Source organism: Nicotiana tabacum, chromosome 11 (genome assembly GCF_000715075.1).
Source record: "Nicotiana tabacum cultivar K326 chromosome 11, ASM71507v2, whole genome shotgun sequence".
NCBI classification, from domain to species: domain Eukaryota; kingdom Viridiplantae; phylum Streptophyta; class Magnoliopsida; order Solanales; family Solanaceae; genus Nicotiana; species Nicotiana tabacum.
This window is the reverse complement of record NC_134090.1, coordinates 68178571-68201430: the sequence shown is the minus strand read 5'-3', so window position 1 is coordinate 68201430 and position 22860 is coordinate 68178571. Positions and strand designations below refer to the sequence as shown.

The following is a 22860-nucleotide window of genomic DNA, read 5'->3' as shown; positions in this document are numbered from 1 at the left end:
TCTTGTAGTTGTCAATGCCTTATGTAAATTTTCTTCCATGGCGTACAAGTCATGCCTTATATTCCCTTTTGCCATAATTGTTCTCATTCTCTTGTCCTTAATAAAAAACCTTCGTCAGTGAACTCGAGAGAGCAAGGATTATCGGCAAAAAGTTTACTAATAAAAATAAGTTTTTTCTTGAGTTTGGGTGCAACAAAAACATTCTTTAAATTGACAAGATCAGTAATTTATCATCATTACCTATTATGACGAGATCAATTCCCTTGAATTGAGAAGGATTTTTAAGTATACCTGAAGAGTTCACCATGTGATTGATAACTCCTGAATCCGTGTAAAGATGACTGCCATGCTGATCGGAAAGAGTCATAGATGCTAAAGCCTGTGGAATCTCTTGTTGTGCTTGATAGGAGTATCCCATGTAAAAAACACGAAAGCGCCATATGGTTGTTCCTTCCACAAATTTGACAAGGATATTTTTGGAGTTTTCCTTCGACTGACTTGGTCCAAATTGTGTATTGAATTGCCTTTGGTTAAAACTTCCTCTAAATTGCCTCGACCTCGTCCTTGTGTTCTCTATCCTATCAAGGCTACAACTGAGTTAAGATTTTCCTGTGTTACTTGCTCCTCTCCATCGTCCCTCATGTCAAAACCTCTAAGGGCATTCACAAATTGATTAAAGGTGGGATATGGTGCTTTACCAAGCATCACAGTGCGAAGGATCTTGTATTTACTACCAAGACCTCTAGCAAAGTTAATTACTTTGCTATCTTCATCCAATGGTTTTTGAATAGCCATGAGACTATCATAGATTCCCTTAAACTCCTTTATGTATTCCTCAATTGATTTGGACCCTAGTTTCACAGTTTAAAGTTGTTACTTCAGCTGAAATTCCTTGTCTTTGCTTGCTTGTAAGTATGTATCCTCAAGGCAAGCCATATTTATTTTACAATAGAGCATCCAATGATGAGGAACACCAACTCTTCTGTCATTGTTCCGGAGAGCCAACTCCTAAAAAGAACGTCATATTCTTCCCATTATGAATTTTAGGTTTGGATTAACATCTCTTTTCTCATCCTCTATGGTCTCGGATGGGGGCTCCTCTTTAACGATTTTGTCGACTTTTAAAGTCTGCATAAGTTGAAGGATTTGTGTCCTCTAAACAAGGTAATTTGATGGCTTTAGTGTAAAGGAACAGATCGAGATGGGTTGGGGAAGTGAAAAAGGGGTGAGGGCTAGGGCTGTGCTAGAGGAAGCGGCCATGGTTGTTTTGTGAGGAAGGGAAGTTCAGGATCGTTGGTTTTGAGCCTAGTGCTCTGATACCATCAAGAAAATATGGATTAGAACACACTGTTTCTTGTATTTTCTGTTCCTCAATCATAGCACTTGCTTGCTTATATAGAGAGGAATATATACACGTAGAGATGGACTTAATAGAGAGTCCTATAGCAGGTGTATGGCTGTTACATGTATCCTAATAAAGTTGTATGTATTATAACTCTATAACTTTACCACAAATGGCTAATGATATATACAAGCCTACTAGAGTTAGGCTTAAGCATATCTGCAAACCTACTAGAGTCCTAGCTAAGCTAACCAGGTTGTCTTACAATCTTTGAATATGTGTGCGTCCCTCGTCTTAATGCCCATCACTGAATTGTAGGTTACTTGCAGCCTTTTCCTTTCTCACTCTTCTTTTATTCTTTACATTTCAAACCACCGCCCATGTTGGGTAGTCATTGCTTTTCCTGTAGGTACAACCATATAGTCCTTACATGTGGTTTTATCGCGTCTTCTAATAAGAATAAAGTTTGATTGGAAAAAGGTTACCTTCATACTTAAAAGTTATCAGGGAATAATTTCTCTTTTTCAGTTATGTATTAACTACAACTACATCATAAGTTAAAGTGAACTCTAGGATAACCTTTCCTTCATCATTACTAGTACCATCACCATATATCTACCGTGTAGTTAGCTATCGTATCAAATACTATTTGTAGAGCATAAGCATTAATTACATTTATGATCATATTTTCATATACAAGTCTTAATGAGATAATCCTATCAACACGTCCTTAATTATTTTATAATAGTTCCCAACTCATTCATGTTTTAATCTATCTGACAATATTAGGGTTTATAACCTATGATGCCTATTTAACCTTTTGCCTTGTCCATTTAGTTTCTTATACCATATAATATCAACTCTTCTCCTTCTTAAAACATCTACTAATTTTATTGGTTTTTCCATCGAAGAGCCTATGTTCCAACTACCTACCCAAATCCGACTCTTCCGGGCTATTTTCTATCACATTAGTGCTGATATAACAAGTGCTTAGGTGAACACGTTCTAACGATATTTGTACTATGAGATTCATCATAAATTGACTAATTGCAATGACTATCTCCTACTACAGTCTTTGTTAGTTTATATGAGTCCACCAAACAGTAGAGTACCTGGTCCTCTATGAGGTTAAGCTGAGAATGCTAGTAAAACTGTAAGTAAATGAGACACATGATTTTTACGTGAAACAATCCCACACAAGGGGACAAAAACCATGACCTACACTTGTAGGCTTTCAACTTCACTAACTTGTAATCTCACTATTACAAGCCACTTTATAATTCCTCTACTACAAAGGGTTCAACATAACTAGCTTTTGATACTCTTACCACAAGCCAATTTGTGACTCTGTAGTTACAAAGGCTTTAAACTTATGACTAAACCTAGTCACAACATAAACTCAGAAAGTTTACGAATTTTGGGTTTCCTAAAATAAAGCTTCTAATAAAGCAAGATAGGAGTTACAATGAAGAACAAATAACAAGATTACAACTCAACTATGAATACACATAGACTCATTGTGAAATTGATCCTTAAGTGGAGTTGTCTTCTTGTTCTTGACACACCAGTGACTTTAATGCCGGATGAACACTTTAATTCTTGAGAGAATATCACTGAAGGTACAAGTGAATGTGTTGTGCCTTGCACCAGGTTTTTATACAACAAAAGACATCACAATGGTGATGTCAAATCTTTGTACACGCTTCTTCCTAATGAGAAGTGACTGCTGCACTGTCTACTGCACTATCTACTGCACTGTCGTGTGTACAGTTGCGGACAGTCACTTTCCGTAGTTGCATTCCAGCTGTATAGTTGACTTGTACTTCTGTCAGAGAACCCAAAGGGATCAGGTCCCTGTTATGTTCCTTTTTGTAACAATTTCGGATAGTCACTATCTGCTGTTACGTTCCAGCTGTACAGTTGACTTGTACTTATGTTGGAGAACCCTAAGTGACCAGGTCCCTGTTGTGTTCTTCCTTGTGGTTGTTCACTCACTTGCTGGAGATCATACTGAACATTGTTCATTTGAAAAGTACACCAGGTGGGTAAGGTTCTTTATCTGGTTCTTGACAATAAGTTTGTTTAGATCATCAAAACATAAGAAGCATAAGGCAAAGACATTGAAAACCCATCAATTTCTCCCTTTTTGATGATGACAAACTTAGGCAGTGATGGTATTTGTTTAGACCAGAGATAACCAGATAAGGTACTAGAAACTACACAAGTTCCCCCTACCCTTTGCTTTTGATTCCCCCTTAATCAGATCCCTTATGTTTGCAGCAAGTTTCTACACAAGTCCCCCCTGACTCCCTAACCCCTGACCTTTTTCCCCCTTTTGGCATCATTAAAAAGATACACAAGCATGCAATCGGCATAAAAAAGTCTAACACAACCAACGCATGCCACATATATGTACACAACATGACAAAAAAGAAAAGCAAGAGGAAAACAGCATTGTACATGCATAAAAAGGAGTTGTTTCATGAATATTAACAATGGAATGAGCAAAACAGGAGTAGTAGTGGTGAAATCCAGCATGCCTATCACAAAAAGACAAACAAAAGGAAAACACCAGCCACAAATCATTAAAGCAGAAGATAGCTGGCCACTGAGAGGATCCTAGGGGTACTAGAAGAAGGAGGCTTGGAAGAGGAGGCAACAATGGTTTTGAGAACCAGGTCCAGTCGGGCATTTGCAGACAGTTGTTCTTCAAGCAGTTTTGCATGAAGCTTATCATTTTCCTTTATCAGGTGGGCAACTTCTTCATTAATGGAATCGGGTCCTTTAACTGCTTGACTGAGCTGAGTTTCCAGTATGACATTTTGACCCCTCAACCTTCTGATCTCTTCAGAAGCTGCATTTTGAGCATTGATCAGCTGAGAAATGGTCGAGATGCTTCCACCAACTCTTTCTACGCACTCACATTCTTCCAGAGTGGTTTAAGAGAAGGTTTGCTTACGTGTGCCCACTCTGGGGTTACCAAAGGGGACCTTGTAAAATCTAAACACTTGAGTGAGGAGAAAACCATATGGTAGCCCATGATTCCCACCTTTAAAATTTGCCACCTTTTGCATATGATCTATCATGATTGCTGGCAAATTGATTGGGACAAACTCATCAAGTGCCTCCATTAAGACCACTATCACTGGGCATGGTCCTCAGAGGACCAGTTTCCCGTTTTCATTTGCTAGATCCTTCAATAGGCTTCCTTTCCAATTTACTAGCCCCACAGTATCATCTTTAGACATGACTTGCTCAACTGGACTCTTCTTAGACTTGCTGCTGCCCTTCACGGATGCCCCATTTTGTTTCTCAATAGTTTCATCAGATGCTTTATCCACAGACTTTTGAGCTTTTATAGATTGTTTCACTAAGGAACCATGTTCCTTTGGAGCATTTTTGTCAACCCCACTTACTGGAACACTCTTCTCAGTAACAAATTCCCCTTGATTCATCAACCTCTTTTTCCTTGTCTTGACACTCCTCCTAATTTTCTGCAATGTAGACTCAAAGCCCTCTTTCTACTGTGACCTGATAGTGGGTGACTTGGAGGAGGATTATAAGAGCTTAGGATAATCAAGAGGTGCAGAAGTGGGTTTGCTTGGAAGAGAATCAGGTTTTTCAGTAGGTTTTTCTGGGAATGTCTCATAAGCCAAAGACTCGAGAAGTATTATGGTTCTTACATCGCCTAGGAATGGAGTTTCTTCCCATTGATACTCAGATAACAGATATGCTCCTTCATTCATCAGACTCTTAGAAGCGATAGCCATGATGTTATGCGATGCTTCCTTTTCTGGTGACTTTGTGAGAGTCACTAAGTCCAACATGGAGGAGTTCAGATACTAATCAGGATCATCCTCAGAGACCACTGACACTTGAAAGGTAAAACCTCCTAAGTGTTCTTTGATGAGATAAGAGGAATGATGACATATAGGGTTTTCAGTACACAGAAAGAAAATAGGGTTGTCAGAAAAGGAGAGACTATAGGAAAATAGGAGGAACCAGGTGTGGATACAGTTGTATTGGAAGAAGTGGAATGGTGAATTTCTGGGGATGATTTTAAGGATGATAGGGAAGTGAGAGTAATGTTAATGGTGGGAGAGGGAAGCGATCGTTAGATTGCCATTATAGGAGTATTTAGTAGGTAAGTAGAGTGAGAGAGAGAGAGAGAGAGATGAAGAGAGAATCATAGATATACATAAGGGATGAAGGTTCATGACTTGTTGTGAGGGAGAAAGAAAGTTTTATTGGAAAGAGGACTAATGATGAGAAGAGAGAGAAACGAGTTCTGAATAGTTTTGAAAATGGCGGTAGGTTTGTGGGAAAACATTGTTGTGCAGAGGGGATGAAGGGATTTGAAAGACAAGACAAGACATGCAGACTTTGAAAAGTCGGATGATGTGGCAGTTGAGTTAATTTTGTTAACATTTTTGAGGAGGCATACAGAACAAGCACATTATTACTAACCTGTGGTACAGGAACCTGATGCCCGAACATTTTTTTTTGAAAAATATTTTAGCAGCTCTTCTTTCGTAGTTCATAACTGTGCCTTTGGCTTCTATGATCGTTATGCGTGTTTACCTGTAACAATATCGATGTGAGTTAGGCTTTGCCAGAAAACACTTTAGCTAATTTTACATGAAGGTGCTTTTCATAGCCAACTGATAGAGAATCAGGTTCTCCATTAGGTTTCAATAACCCCAGCTTCACCTTGTTTCTTCCAAAATGTTCCCTCCTCAAGGCTTTGGTGAGGATATTTGGAATTTGGTCTTTTGTGCCGCAAGACTTTCCACAGATCAACCCTTTCTCCATATTGATCCTTAAAAGATAATGCTTCACCTCAATGTGCTTGGTCCTCTTGTTTTGAACTAGATAGAGAAGGTATACCATCAGAAAATACCCCAAAATCTTCCAGTTGTTGCTTAATTCAAAGGGTTTGAGCACATCAGGATGCTACCGCTACATATTCTGCTTTAGTTGTTGACGAAGCCATTGCGTTTTGCTTCCTTGTGCCCTAAGAGACGAGACATGATCATGGAAAGTGAGCCATTCCAGAAGTGTTTTTCCTATCTACAAGATAACCTGCATAGTTAACATCAGCATACCCAATAAGATTGAAACTGTCACCTGAGGAGTAATACAGGACCAGGTCCTGAGTTCTCTTAGGTATCTCAAACTTCTTTTGGCAGCCTTCAAGTAGGATTCCTTGGGACTTTGACTTTGAATTCTATTCTGGAATGGAAATACAGAAGGGACCAATTTTTTTTTGAATTTTTTATTCTCGTCTAAAACCAAAATGAAGATGAGTGATTATGTTATCAGGTAGATGGGAGATTTTGTGTTTCCAGTTTGGGACTGAGGTTTGATTGGTAGAGGAACTTGGTAGGTTAATTGGATTTCCCTGCACTCCTTGTTCTGTTACTTGTGGAGTGCCTTGCACTGCATCTCCACTCTTTCTTCAGCTTCAGTGGTAGTAATTGAAGTACCAGGTTCCTTATGAGAAGTGGAAGAGAATGTTGCATTGCCTTTCACCTGTCTCCTTCATCTTACTCATCATATCAGCCTTCCCATTTGAAACCTCAGATATTTCCCAAGTGCCAGACATGGTTCATTATATTGATCATCACTATTTCCTCCTTTGTTAGAAGAAGGTGTCTCGTTGAATAGCACATGAACACTTCCTTCCACTCAGTGTGCTCTTTTGTTGTAGACTTTATGGCTTTTGCTTTTTGGGGAGTATCCCAGAAGGATTTCTTCATCGCTTTTTGCATCAAACTTCCCAAGTTGGTCCTTCCTGTTGTTGAAACCACGATATTTTCATTCAAAAAGACTCTCAAATAAGTTATCCTTGGTTTTCTTCCATTTGGTAGCTCATAGTGGGTTTTGTTCAGGAGGGACCTGATCATACACCTGTTCACCAAGTAGCAAGCAAAGTTTAATGCTTTTGCCCAGAATTTTTTGGCGGTTCCACTGTCGATGAGCATTGTCCATGCCATGTCTTCCAAAGTTTTGTTCTTTCTTTCGGCAACACCATTTTGTTGTGGAGTCCTTGGTGTTGAGAAGTTGTGTGTGATTCCATTTTTGTTACAAGCTCATCAAATTTGGCGTTGTCACATTCTGTCCCGTGGTCAGATCTGATGCATACTACTTTCAATTTTATCTTCACTTGGATCTTCTTGACAAAGGCCCTAAGCACCTTGAAAGTCTCATCCTTTGTTCTAAGAACCAGTGTCCAGGTGAATCTTGAATTTGACAGACCACGAACCAGGTCCTTCTGAATCAATTTATTCAGAAATGAGAAGCTTGATTGCCCCAATCTTTCATCCCAAAGTTTTGCATCATTATAAACTGACTTCAAGCATCTCATATCACCAGCTTGTAAAGATTCAAAGTCAACAACGTAGATGTTCTTGTATCTTTTTGCCATTAAGACCACTTTGCCAGTTACCAGATTGGTAACTGTGCACATTTTTTGATAAGAACTCTAATTTGTTCCCTTTATCGCAGATTTGAGAGACACTCAGGAGACTGTACTTCAGGCCATCCACATAGTACATGTTTTCAATTGAGTGACAAAGAGATTTTCCAACTTTTCCAGCATTGAGAATGTACCTTTTTTTTTTCAAGGGATACATTCCCTTCCTGCAGTGCTTTCAGTGAGAAGAAATCTATGGTGCTTCTAGTCACGTGCTTTGAGCATCCACTGTCCATGCTTCATTACAGTCCGCTTCCTCTCACTATTCCCTGCTCATGCAAATTATGGGTTAGATTTAGGAATCCAAACTAGTTTGGGTCCCTTGTTATGATAAAAAGGATGGATAAGGGTTTTTCTAGTCCATGCAGGCAATATTCCTTTTTTGCGATCGACACCTTGTCCCTTATTAGTAGTCACTTTGTCAGTAAACACTTTGTTTTTCTGAACAGATTGAACCCTTTCCTGGCAATTTTCTTTGAAGTCCCCATTGTTCCCACAGTAGGTACACAACCAATTATTAGGAATAGTGACGTGCTTGCTGTGAGGGTTGTAAGGAGTTTTCTCCCTTTGGAACCCGATTCCCTGCCTATTTCCACTATTATTCAAATACATGGCAGTGACACCATCTGAGGACCAGGTCCACTTTAGAGATTTCTGAAGATCAGTTTTTACTTTCTCCAATTCAGCTTGGAGTTGTAGATTTTTTCTCAAGTTCACCACATAGACTAGTTTTCACATCATTTAATTCATGTTCAAGCTTGATGTGTGTCTCACTAGCTACTTCCTTCCCTTTCCCAAGACTCACAGTCCTATGTTCTCTATTGAGTCCCTCAATGGTTTCCTCTAGGTCTGTGATTATCACTAAAAAATCATCCCTCTCTTGCTCAGTAGCTGAAATGTTTCCTTCTAGAGTGTGTTTCTCATTACTGAGACCTTCTATTGTTTCTTTCAAGTCAACAACCATTACCATCAGGTCATCTCTCTCATTTTCTACACTAGTTAATTTTTTCATTTAGAGTATCTTTTTATTTTTCAAGATTAGTTATGGTCTCATTTAGGTCCACTACACAGACCACCAGATCATCTCTAGATTGTTCAGCTTCTCCTAGTTCTATGGTCAGGATCTCTGATAGCTTATATGAGTCCACCAAACTATGGAGTACCTGGTCCCGTATGAGACTGATATGTAGAATGTAGTAAAGACTGAATGTAAAGGAGGCAAGAGATTTTCTACGTGGAAAAAACCCACACAAGGGGATAAAAAAACCACGACCTACTCTTGTAGGCTTTTAACTCAACTAACTTGTAATCTACCTATTACAAGACACTTAGCAATACTTCCGATTGCAAAGACTTCAAACTAACTTGTGATGCAACCACCACAAGCTACTCTCTAACTCTCCTAGTTACAGAGGATTTAACTTATGACTATTCCTAGTCACAACATAAACTCTAAAGTTTACGAATTTGGTTTGTTCCTAAAGTAGCGCTTCTAAGAAAGCAAACTAGGAATTACAATATAGAGCAATTAACAATATTACAACTTAACTATGGGTGTACATAAGACTCGTTTAGAAACTGAAACTTAGTGAAGTTATCTTCTTGTTCTTGACACACCAGTGACTTCAATGCCGGATGAATGTTTCTTCTTCTTGAGAGAGTATCACTTAATGCACATGTGATGATGTGTCTTGCACCAGGTTGTTTTATCATAAAAGATATCACAATGGATAGTGATGTCAACTCGTGACGTACTTTTTCCCAGTGAGAAGTGACTACTGCACTGTCTGCACAGCCACTTCTGGGCAGTTGCATTCTAGCTGGATAGTGGACTTTGTACTTCTGTCAGGACACACCAACAGACTAGGTCCTGGTTGTGTTCCTCTTCTGTAACAATTGCCAGATGGTCACTTTCTTCTTCTACGTTCCAGCTGTGCACTTGACCTGTACTTCTGTCAGAGAATCTCAAGGGAGCAGGTCCCTGTTGTGTTTCTCTTTATATTGAATGCGTACAGTCACTGACTTGTGCTTTTGTCAGAGAACCCTAAATGACCACCGCATCGCGTCCCTCTCCTGTTCCTCCCTATGGTCGTTGATCCATTCGCTGATTTTCTGACTTCGAGCATTTCACATAAGATGTGTACCCTGTGGGACAAGGTTCTCTATCTGGTTTTTCATAACAAGTTTATTAAATCATCAAAACATAAGAAGCATAAAGCTAAGACATTTGAAAACACATCAATTTCCCCCTTTTTGATGATGACAAACTTAGACATGAAAAACATTTGTTTAGATCAGAATTAACAATTAACCAGATGAGATATCAGTAGTTCCCCCTTAATCTTAGATCTCCCTCCTTGTGAGTTTTAGTTCCCCTCGACCTACCTCGACCTCCCTCAATATCCCGCTTGCTTTTCTTGCTCTATTTCCCCCTTTTGGCATCATGAAAAAGAACAAATATGTAGAAGAGCACAAGCAGGAAATTAGCATAAAGAAGTCTAACACAGCTAGCTCATGCCACATATGTGCACACAACATGACAGAAAAGAGAAGACAGAGGAACATAGTGTTGTACATGCAAGGAAAGGGGAGATGTTTTATTAATGTTTACATTGGATTGAGCAAGTCAGGAGTAGAAATGGTTAAGTTCAACATGCCATCACAAAAAAACAAGTAAACACAAGTAAAACAGCAGCCACAAGATGTTGGAGCAAAAATATCTTGACACTAAGAGGATCCTAGGGAATACTAGAGGAGGGAAGCTTGGAGGATGAGACAACAATGGTTTTGAGAACCAGGTCCAGTCTAGCATTTGCAGCCAGTTGTTCTTCAAGTAGTTAAGCCCGATGTCTCTCATTTTCCTTCCTTAGTCGAGCAACCTCCTCATGTATAGAATCAGGTCCCTTAGCTGCTTGGCTAAGCTGAGTTTCTAGAATGGCATTTCGAGCTCTCAGCGTTTGTATTTTCTTAGAGGCTACATTTTGGGCGTTTATTAGCTGAGAAATGGTCGAGATGCTTCCACCAACTTTTTCTATGCATTCACATTCTTCTAGAGTGGTCTTAGAAAAGGTTTGCTTGCATGTGCCCACTCTAGGATTTCCCAAGGGAACCTTATAAAATCTGAACACTTGAGTGAGGAGAAAGCCATAAGGTAACCCATGATTGCCACCCTTAAAATTTGCCACCTTCTGCATATGATCTATGATGATTGGTGGCAAATTGATTGGTACAAACTCATCAAGCGCTTCCATCAGGACCAAATCTGACTTTGTGGCAATGGAACTTCTCTCAGAGCGGGGTAAGAGAACTTTATTAACCAATTCAAAGAGAAGCTGGTACTCAAGAAGCAACACCTTTTTATGGACCTGTTCCCCCTGTTGAATAGCTTGCTCTTTCATGATGGCTCTCCGGAAGTTTATTCCACAGACATCCTTAACTCAGGACACACATTCACACGGAATTCTGAGAATTTTTCCCAATGTTGAAGAGTCAAGGACGATATCCACTCCATTTACAAGCGCACAAATATGATCCCCCTCAATAGTGAAGAGAGATGAGTAGAAGGTTTGCACTGCATATTCGTACACCAGAGGCATGCTCCCTTTAAATGGGTGTTCCCATTGTTGAAATTCCACAATCTTTAGAATCTGTCTCATGCCTGCCATTTCCGAAATTGCTGGATCAAATGTTCGACCCCACAACACTTTTTAAGTTCTTAATCTTTGCTTCCACTAAACACCATCACAGGTCAAGGACCTTGCAGAACCAGGTTCCTTAACAGTTTCCCTTTCTTATTTGCTGGTCCCTTCGACAGACTTTCCTTTCTATCTTGCTGCCTCCACAGTATTATCCTCAGACACGGCTAGCTCAGTTTTACTCCGTCTTGCTGCTGTGCCTCCTAGATGACCCTTTCTGTTCCTCAACAGTTTCCTCAATCGTCATAGACTGTTGTACTAAAGAACCAGGTTCCCTAGAAGTGTCTTTGTCTATCTGGTTTGCTGACACACTCTTGATGAAATCCTTTGAATTCATTTTCCTCTTTTCCTTGTCTTGACACTTCTCTTACTTTTCTGCAATGAGGATTCAAAATTCTCTCGCTGTAGTGACCTGGTGATGGGTAATTTTGAGGAAGACTCTAAGAGTTTGGAATGAACAGGAGGTGTAGGAGTGAGTTTGCATGGAAGTGAAACAGGTTCATCAGAAGGCTTTTCTGAAAGTATCTCATGGTCCAGGGACTCGAGGAGTATTGTGGTCCTTACATCCACTAGGAATGGTATGTCTTCCCTTTGATATTGTGAAGAAAGATAAGCTCCTTCATTTATCAGACTCTTAGCAGATATAGCCATAATGTTATGAGCAACTTCCTTTTCTGGTGACTCCTTGAGAGTCATTGATTCCAACATGGAGGTGTTCAGATACTGGTTAGGATCATCCTCAGGGGCTTCTGATGCTCGAGGAGTAAGACCTCCTATGTGATCCTTGATGAGATCATAGGATTAACTAGATATAGGATTCTCAAAATAGTAGTAAACAGGGTTTATCAGAAATGGAAAAGTTGTAGGGGTGGAGGAGGACCCAGAAGTGTATAACGTGGTAGAAGGTGTGAAATAATGATCCTCTAGGAATGATTTCAAGGATGATGAAGAGGTGGGAGCAGTGTTAATGGCGGGGGAATGAGAAGATTGTTCGATCGCCATTGGATGAGTACTTAGTATATGTGTTGTGAGAGGAAGGAATAGATAGGAAGAGGATCCTATCTATACACAGGGGATGAAGGTTCATAACTTTCCGTGAGAGAGAGGGGAAGTTTGTTTTTATTGGAGGAAGAACTAATGATGAGTTGGGAGAGAAACAGGTTTTGAATAGTTCTGAAAATAGCAGTAGATTTGTGGGGAAATGTTACCGTGCAGAGGGGATGAAGGATTTGACTGACAAGACATGACACTCAGACGTTGAAAAGTCGAATGACGTGGCAGCTAAATTACAAAATATTTATATGATTTTTTTGTTTATAAAGGGCATGCAAAAATTAAGCACATTACTACTAACCTCAGATACGAGAACCTGATGCCAGAGCAATCTTTTGAACAAGGTTTTAACAGCTTCCCCCTTGTAGTTCATAGCTATACCTTTAGCTTCTATGATCGTCATGCGTGTTTACCTACAATGGTATTGATGTGAGTTAGGCTTGGTCAGAAAATACTTTAGCTATCTTTACCTGAAGGTGTCTTACACAGCCAACAAATGGAAAATTAGGTTCTTCATTAGATTCTTGTGACCTCATTTTAACCTCGATTTATTCGAAATATCCCCTACTCGAGGCTTTGATGCAGATATCTGGAGTTTGATCTTCTATTTTTGCAATGCTTTCCACCAACCAATCCCTCCTTCATATTGACCCTCAAATGAGGATCTCATTCTTCAATGTGTTTGCAATTTCTCTTCAGTTGTTGATGAGGTCATTTCGTCTTGCTACCTTGTCTCCCATAAGATGAGGCATGAATCATGACAAGTGCACTTTGGTTTCCCATTTTGATATAGAAGTTGGTTGAAGAGAGATATATGGAGGTTAATTTGATTTCTTCACACTTCGTGTTTTGTTGCCTATGTAAGGCCATGAGCTGTATCTTTACTTCTTCCTTCAGCTTCAGTGGTAGCAAGTGACGCACCAGGTTCTTTGTGAGACATGGAAGATGATGTTGCGTTGTCTTTCGCCAGTCTCCTTCATCTTGCTCACTTTATCATCCTCCCAATTTGAAGCCTCAGATATTTCCCAGAGACAAGATTGGTTCATCATATTCATCCTCATGGTCTCTTTCTTGGCAAGGGAGAGTGTCTTGATGAATACCTAATGAGTGTCTCATGTCATCTAGTGCTTCCTTTGTTGGAGACCTTTTGGCCTTGTTTTGTGGGTTGTTCCCAGAAGGATTCCTTCACTCGTCTATTTGCATTGTGCTTCCCAAGCTGATCCTTCCTGTTGTCAGGAACAAAGCATTTTCTTCCAATCGGCGGTTCCTGGCGAGTTTTGATTTTAGGAGAAACCTGGTTCGACACCTGTTCTCAAGGAGGAGAGCAGTATTCATTACTTTTGCCCAGGATTTTTTTTAATTCCATAGGCGATGAGCACTATCCATGTATCACTTTCCAATTCCGTCTTTTCCTACTCGAGTGCCAAAGGAAACTTTCTCCCTTTTTATTTACTGAGAATGTACCCTTTACTTTTTTCTCAAGGATATATTCCTTTCCTGTAGGGCTTTTAGTGAGAATCATTTGATGATGTTTTTTAGCTGCGTGCTTTAGGCATCCACTGTCCATAGTCCATCGCAATCTGCTTCCTCTCGCTGCTCCCTGCACATGCACATCAAGGGTTAGATTTAGGAACCCAAACTAGTTTGGGTCCCTTGTTATTATAAAAAGGATGAATGAGGGGTTTCTTGGTCCATGCAGGCAACATCCACTTTTTGCGAGTGGTACCTGGTCCTTTGCTAGTAGTCACTCTATCAGTAAATGCTTTGTTCTTTTGAGCAGATTGAACCCTGGCCTGGCAATTTTCTTTAAAATGCCCATTATTTCTGCAATGGGTACATAGCCAGTTATCAGGTACAATGACATACTTGTTGTGTGGGTTGTAGGGAGTTTTCTCCCTTTGGAACCTGATGCCCTACTTGTTCCCACTATTGTTGAGATACATGGCAGTGACTGCATCTGAGGACCAGGTCCATTTTAAGGATTTCTCAAGATCATTTCTTACTTTCTCCAACTCAGCTTGGAGTTGTTGATTCCTCTCGAGTTCACTACAGAGAATGTTTTTTACAGCGGTTAACTCCTTTTCAAGAAAGACGTGCGACTCACTGGCTACTTCCTTCCCTTTCCCAAGACTTACATTCCTATGTTCTCTATTGAGTCCCTCAATTGTTTCCTCTAGATCATCGCATATCACTAGAAGGTCATCTCTTTCCTCTTCAGTGGAGGCAATTTTTTCTTCTAAGGAGTGTTTCTCATTGCTAAGACCTTCTATTTTTCTTTTAGATCAACAACTACTACTATCAGATCATCTCTCTCATTCTCCACACTGGTTATGTTTTCATTTAGGGTCTCCTTCTCTAGTTCAAGATTAGCTATGGTTTCATTTAAGTCCACTACACAGACCACTAGATCATCTCTAGATTGCTCGGCCTCCCCTAGTTCTACAGTCAAGATCTCCTTATCATTTACAAGACTATAATAAGCGTCAATTAGGACATTTGACAAATACCTTAGTTTCTTAGAGGAATAAGATCTCAGATTTCTCTGAACATCCCTGAAGTTTACCTCATTATCTTCATCTTCTTCATCATCAACATCTAACTGAGCCATCAGCGCGAATAGTGAATCGTACTTCGTTGCTTCAGTTTCCACTGCCATCATGGAACTGTTTTCTACATCTAATTCCTTTTCGGATTCACTTGAGGAGTCTCCCCAAGCAGTAAGAGACTGCTTAACGATATTGTCTGCAGCACATTTTTGATTGAATCTTTTCTCTGGAACTAGGTTCTTTTTTCCAGCTTTATCAGGACTTTGCTTGTACTGCTCCTATTTCGCGAGAGGGTAGTCTTTGATGAAATGCCCTGGCTTTCCACATCCGTGACAAAGATCGTTGTTCCTTGTTTTACTTGAATTGCCCCACTTTGGTATGCCACCATTTCTTCAAATCATTTTTTGAAATCTCTTAGTAAGATAGGCCATGTCACTATCTTCATCACTTGAGTCACTCCTTTCAGCCTTAAGCACCAGGTTCTTTTCCTTCTTAGGCTCTCTTCTTTCACTATATTTCTTTATTTTTATCTCGTATATTTTCAGATTACCAATCAACTCATCCATGGTTAGATTTTGTAGATCTTTAGCTTCTGTGATAGTGTTTACATTACTTTCCCAAGACCTAGGTAGAAAACTAAGAATTTTCCTTACAAGCTTGTTTCTGGGAATGACATCTCCAATTGAGTGAAGCTCATTTATGACAGAGGTAAATCTGGTGTGCATATCTTGTATGAACTCATCATCCTTCATTCTGAAGAGCTCGTATTCAGTGGTGAGCATGTCGATCTTGGATTGTTTGACTTGAGTGGTTCCTTCGTGTGCAATTTGTAAGGCTTCCCATATTTCTTTGGAAGTATCACATGCTGATACTCTGCTGTACTCATCAGGTCATATGTCACACATCAAGATTTTTTTGGCACGATAGTTCTTTTCTACAGTTTTTCTGTCAATGTCGTTGTACTCTCTTCTCCCTTAGGGCACCAATGGTCCTGTTTCTTCAAGTTTCTTCATGGGAACATGTGGACCATCACAAATGATGTCCTACAGTTCTGAATCTTCAGCCATTATGAAGTCATGCATCCGAGTCTTCCACCATCCGTAGTATTGACCATTGAATCTGGGAGGTCTATAGGTTGATTGTCCTTCTTCAAAGCTTGGTAGAGCAGCCATTTAGGATCCTTCCTAGGTGTTAGCCTGATAGGAGGAACCTGCTCTGATACCAATTGATAGCTTATATGAGTCCACCAAACTATGGAGTACCTAGTCCCGTATGAGACTGATACGTAGAATGCAGTAAAGACTGAATGTAAAGGGGGCAAGATAGTTTCTACGTGGAAAAATCCCACACAAGGGGATCAAAAAACCACGACCTACTCTTGTAGGCTTTTAACTCAACTAACTTGTAATCTACCTATTACAAGCCACTTTGCAATACTTCCGATTGCAAAGACTTCAAACTAACTTGTGATGCAACCACCACAAGCTACTCTCTAACTCTCCTAGTTACAGAAGATTTAACTTATGACTATTCCTAGTCACAACATAAACTCTAAAGTTTATGAATTTGGTTTGTTCCTAAAGTAGCACTTCTAAGAAAGCAAACTAGGAATTACAATGTAGAGCAATTAACAAGATTACAACTTAACTATGGATGTACATAAGACTCGTTTAGAAATGGATACTTAATGGAGTTATCTTCTTGTTCTTGACACACCAGTGACTTCAATGCTGAATGAATGCTTCTTCTTTTTGAGAGAGTATCACTGAATGCACACATGATGGTGTGTCTTGCACCAGGTTGTTTTATCACAAAAGATATCACAATGGATAGTGAAGTCAACTCGTGGCGTACTTTTTCCCAGTGAGAAGTGACTGTTGCATTGTCTGCACAACCACTTCTGGGCAGTTGCGTTCCAACTGGATAGTAGACTTTGTACTTCTGTCAGGACACACCAATGGACTAGGTCCTGGTTGTGTTCCTCTTCTGTAACAATTGCTAGATGGTCACTTTCTTCTGCTACATTCTAGCTGTGCACTTGACCTGTACTTCTATTAGAGAATCTCAAGGGAGCAGATCCGTGTTGTGTTTCTCTTTATATTGAATGCGTGCAATCACTGACTTGTGCTTTTGTCGGAGAACCCTAAAGGACCACCGCATCGGGTCCCTGTTTTGTTCCTCCTTGTGGTAGTTGATCCATTCACTATTTTTCTGACTTCGAGCATTTCACATGAGATGTGTACCCTGTGAGACAAGGTTCTCTATCTAGTTCTTCATAACAAGTTTGTTAAATCATCAAAACATAAGAAGCATAAGGCTAAGACATTTGAAAACCCATCAATCTCCTTATCATTATCAAGGCTATAATAAGCATCAATTAGAATATTTGCTAATGACCTTAACTTCTTAGAAGAGTAGGATTTCAGATTTCTCTGAACATCCCTGAAATTTACCTCATCATCTTCATTTTCTTCATCCTCGTCAGACTGAGCCATTAGCGCGAACAATGAGTCATACTTCATTGCTTCAGTTTCCACTGCCATCATGGAACTATTTTATGTATATGGTTCCCTTTCTGATTCATTGGAGGAGTCTCCCTAAGCAGTAAGAGCCTGCTTCACAATATTGTCAGCTGCACTTTTTCGATTGAATCATTTGTCTGGAACCAGGTTCCTTTTTGCTGCTTTGTCAGGATTTTGTTTGTACTGCTCTTGTTTCACAAGTGGACAGTCTTTGATAAAACCCTAGCTTTCCGCACTTGTGACAGAGATCATTGTTCCTTGCCTTACTTGAACTACCCCTCTTTGGTATACCACCATTTCTTCAAACAATATTTTGAAATCTTTTAGTAAGATAGGCCATATCACTATCTTCATCACTTGAGTCACTGCTTTCAGCCTTGAGTACCAGGTTCTTTTCCTTCATCGGCTCTCTCCTTTCACTGTCTTTCTTTCTTTCTTTTTATCTCGTATGTCTTCAGATTACCAATCAACTCATCCATGGTTAGAGTTTGTATATCTTTAGCTTCAGTGATGGCATTTACCTTACTTTCTCAAGAACCAGGTAGAACACTGAGGATTTTTCTTACAAGCTTGTTTCTAGGAATAACATATCCAAGTGAATGAAGCTCATTTATGATGGAAGTGAATCTGGTGTGCATATCCTGTATAGACTCATCATCCTTCATCCTAAAGAGCTCACTCTATGGTGAGCATGTCAATCTTAGACTGTTTAACCTGAGTAGTTCCTTCGTGTGCGGTTTGCAAAGCTTCCCCTATTTTGACAGTATCACAAGCCGAGACTCTGTTGTACTCATCGGGTCCTATACCACATACCAAGATTTTCATGGCGCAATAGTTCTTTTCTACGGCTTTTCTGTCAATGTCGTTGTACTCTTTTCTGTCTTTCGGCACCATTGGTCCAGTTTCTTCAAGCTTCTTCATAGGAACATGTGGACCATCACAGATGATGTCCCAAAATTTTGAATCTTCAACCATTATAAAATCATGCATGCTAGTCTTCCACTAGCCGTAGTATTGATCATTGAATCTAGGAGGTCTGTAGGTTGATTGTCCTTCTTCAAAGTTGAGTGGAGAAGCTATTGAGATCCTTTCTAGGTGTTAACCTTTTAGAAAGAACCTGCTTTGATACCAATTGTTAGTTTATATGAGTCCACCAAACAGTAGAGTACCTGGTCCTCTATGAGGTTAAGCTGAGAATGCTAGTAAAACTGTAAGTAAATGAGACACATGATTTTTACGTGGAAAAATCCCACACAAAGGGACAAAAACTACGACCTACACTTGTAGGCTTTCAACTTCACTAACTTGTAATCTCACTATTACAAGCTACTTTGTAATACCTCTACAACAAAGGATTCAACTTAACTAACTTGTGATACTCTTACCACAAGCCACTTTGTGACTCTCTAGTTATAAAGGCTTTAAACTTATGACTAAACCTAGTCACAACATAAACTTAGAAAGTTTACGAATTTTGGGTTTCGTAAAACAAAACTTCTAAGAAAGCAAGATAGGAGTTACAATAAAGAACAAATAACAAGATTACAACTCAACTATGGATATACATAGACTCATTGTGAAACTGATCCTTAAGTGGAGTTGTCTTCTTGTTCTTGACACACCAGTAACATCAATGTCGGATGAACACTTTAATGCTTGAGAGAATATCACTGAATGCACAAGTAAATGTGTTGTGCCTTGCACCAGGTTGTTATACCACAAAGGACATCACAATGGTGATGTCAAATCTTGGTACACGCTTCTTCCCAATGAGAAATGACTGTTGCACTGTCTGCTGCACTGTCGCGTGTACAGTTGCAGACAGTCACTTTCTGCAGTTGCGTTCCAGTTGTATAGTTGACTTGTACTTCTGTCAGAGAACCCTAAGGGACCAGGTCCCTGTTGTGTTCTTCCTTGTGGTTGTTCACTCACTTGCTGGAGATCAGACTGAACATTGTTCATTTGAAAAGTACACCAGGTGGGTAAGGTTCTTTATCTGGTTCTTGATAATAAGTTTGTCAGATTATCAAAATATAAGAAACATAAGGCAAAGACATTAAAAACCCATCGGTCTTCCTCCTTTATTCAGGGTTGGGACTAGCAATGTGAGCAAACTCACCCGGCGAAGTTTTCTAAGGTTTTAATCTATGCAATAAACTGAGATACGGTTTCTATTATTTTCATGTGGTAGTGTGTATATGTGTGTACACATGCTATCTTATAGAAAAATTATTATTTACACATACATGTATAAAAAAGTTTTTTCCGCCAAATGATGTCAGGTGTCTCCCGCACTGGACGATTCACAAACCCCTCTAACGTGTTGTGTTCGGTGACCTAATTTACATATTGGATGAACCTAACGCCCTCAAATTAAACTTAAAAGGTTCCATCATGCTCTCAGTATATATACTTGGAATCGTGACATAAAACCTAGCTAGCTGAGACTAAATGTTTATATTTCAAACTAATCCAGATGGTCAGATTGACAGTACTTTCCATACGCTTTGCTAGAGAACTTATTGAACTTATTGGAAGTTTTATCCTACGCTGAACTTAACTCTTTATCACTAATTTGTATACTTAAAAAAACGTCGCTCATTTTCAGCTCGATTCACCATCCTACAAGCTAGCAAAATCAGTATTTCAACTTTAAGGGTTCTGAATTTTAGAATGATGACTTTAAATGTTAATAATTAGATTTTAAATTTAATTGATGTATATATTTAATAAATTTATTAACACAAATACCATGTGTGAACAAAAAATTACTGGATTCAAACTCGTATGCAAGCCGCAAGGTATATCCAAGTACTAAAACGTCCAGTAAAATTAGATGGAAATCGATTCAAAAATGACACATCCGAATATGGCGAGGCACATTAATATAATGCCAACTAGGGTCTAGTAGAACTTATAACTAACAATCACAGGAGACTAGCAAAGACTCGTTTAAAACATCCATTTTCAAGAACAAAGAGTTACAGTCTCAGACAAATTATGTCTTCTCTACCAGTGATTCAAGACTGGATAACTTTTACTCTCTCTCTCTCTCTCTCTCTCTCTCTCTGTGTACTTTTTCTTATGTTTTTTTTTTGAAGATGATTTGTTGCTAGTTGCTACCTCCTTGAATCGTCTAAAAATCCATCTTAGGCGTGAAACAGAAGGTGGCGGGTAATTTCTTGGAATGACATTACTCCATTTATAGGTTGTAGGAGCGCTAAACTTAATTAATAAATTTTCAAGTGTGTGGAAATATGCAAATGTTATGAAAGATCTCATATTTGTTGTTTGAGACAGATTTCACGATTCCGCTTCAGAATCATTCTAAAAGTGATAGAAGAACTAATTTTGCATACAAGGGGCTCGGCTTCGACATATGCATCGTATCGAGGAAACAAAGTTCTAGACTGTTCAGAATATTCAATCTCCTTAAAAAAAATTTGTCAATTATAATGAACTCCCCCACCATTACAAAAATTCCTGCTAATGCTCTACAAGGTATACATAGTTCCTCATTTAAGTTTAGGTGGTTGAAACACAATATTATTGATGCGGTTTTTATAGTGTGAGTTTGATTAAAATTTGTAAAAGTAAGTTGTATTAATATATTTTACGTCTTCCACCCTCAAATATCTATTTTTGTAATTTTAATACTTGGTGAAACTTTAAAAAAAGGGTGCTGGCAAGTGGCTATTCCAAAACTGTAAGGACAATCTTTCTAACAACGGAGAAGTACTTATAAATATTCAAATCTTGAACACAACAAAAAATATATCCAGTTTAAGCAAAAATCATAATCAAACTCAAATCCAATAAACATCCAAGTAAATAATAATATAAAAACAACAACAAATTAAGCACATATAAAGCAGGCATCTAAGAGAGCTCTGAAGTGGATGCAACTGGTGAACTGGTTTGTCCCTCATAAAGCTCAAATTGCGAAAGCTGGTTCTTTGGATTTGGCTTTTTCACATATTTTCGTGCCCAAACATGCTTCCCATTGATGTTGTATTTAGCCTTTCCACCATCTACAATAGCCTCAAGTGCAGCATGAGAGCGAGTTACAAGGCGTGCGTACAGTGGTTGCTCATCATCTGAAACCTCTTGCATGTAAATAGCTTCAATATCCTCCCCAAATTTCCTACCAGCCATCACCAAGTATATTAATTAAGCATAATATATATTAAATGGATCAGATGATAAGTGACTTAACGAGAAAAACTCTTTTAAGAAATATTTTAGTTTTCGTACATACATACAGAGGGGTCGTTTGGTATGAGGTATAAGAAGATATAGGGATGGTATAAAAATTTAATACCACCTTAATATTCTGTTTGGTTAACACCGAGATAACTTATACCTTATAGAGGGTGGGTAATTAATACCGGTATAACTTATACCTTCTTCTTAAAAATTATACAATTGTCATTCTTAATACAACATACCAAACAGTGAATAAACAACAATCCCAACATAACTTTTACTGGCATAACTTATACCCGCATAAGCCCTATTCCAACCAAACGACCCTAACTCTGTAAAGTTTTTATTAACGTGGAAGTTAATTAAGACAAAAATAACCTTCTATAGCATTTTTTTATTTTATTTGGGGTGTGTCGGGCCAAGGCTATAGTGCAATACCAAGATGACACTTGAAAGCATCGATAGCAAGCTGCCGTGGTGGACATTCTCCCAGGAAAAAATTGAGTTAATATCATGTGAGTCGATGACCCACATATTAGATATTAAACTGATAAAAGCATATACAACACTTGATCTTAACCAAAAGGCCAAAAAGGTATAAATGTTATATCAACACTAATCGTGTAAAAATTAAGTCTATACAAGCTAAATTCTTCATAGAAACCGCTTCATGTGGCCATGTTGCTTTGCCTCTTTAAGATTGTTCGATCGGTAGAATGGTTGTACTCATCCTATTAAAAGGATGCGCTAAAATATGTAGTGAACCTCTAGTGTACGTTTCATGGATTTAAACCTTAAAAGAGGGATATGTTTATCTTTTTCTAGCCAAATTAAATGAGTTCATAGGTTGTGGTAGGGAGATCAATCAAGTTAAGTGTTTTACAGGATTGACACTTTATGTTTTGAGATGCAAAAGGTGGGGAATTTCATATTAAGATTCATCTATATACTACTAGTTGGTAAACACTATAAATAAATCAATCAATCAATAAACCAAATAAATAAATGAAAGAATAAGGGA

General features: G+C 38.8%; 1 non-coding gene across 1 annotated transcript; it reads right to left on the bottom strand.

Annotated features, from left to right (window-relative positions):
- Window positions 1-22242: 22242 nt before the first annotated feature.
- Window positions 22243-22438, bottom strand: LOC142166748 (U2 spliceosomal RNA). Its single transcript, XR_012697127.1, has one exon. It is a non-coding gene; the product is annotated as a U2 spliceosomal RNA (small nuclear RNA).
- Window positions 22439-22860: the final 422 nt, after the last annotated feature.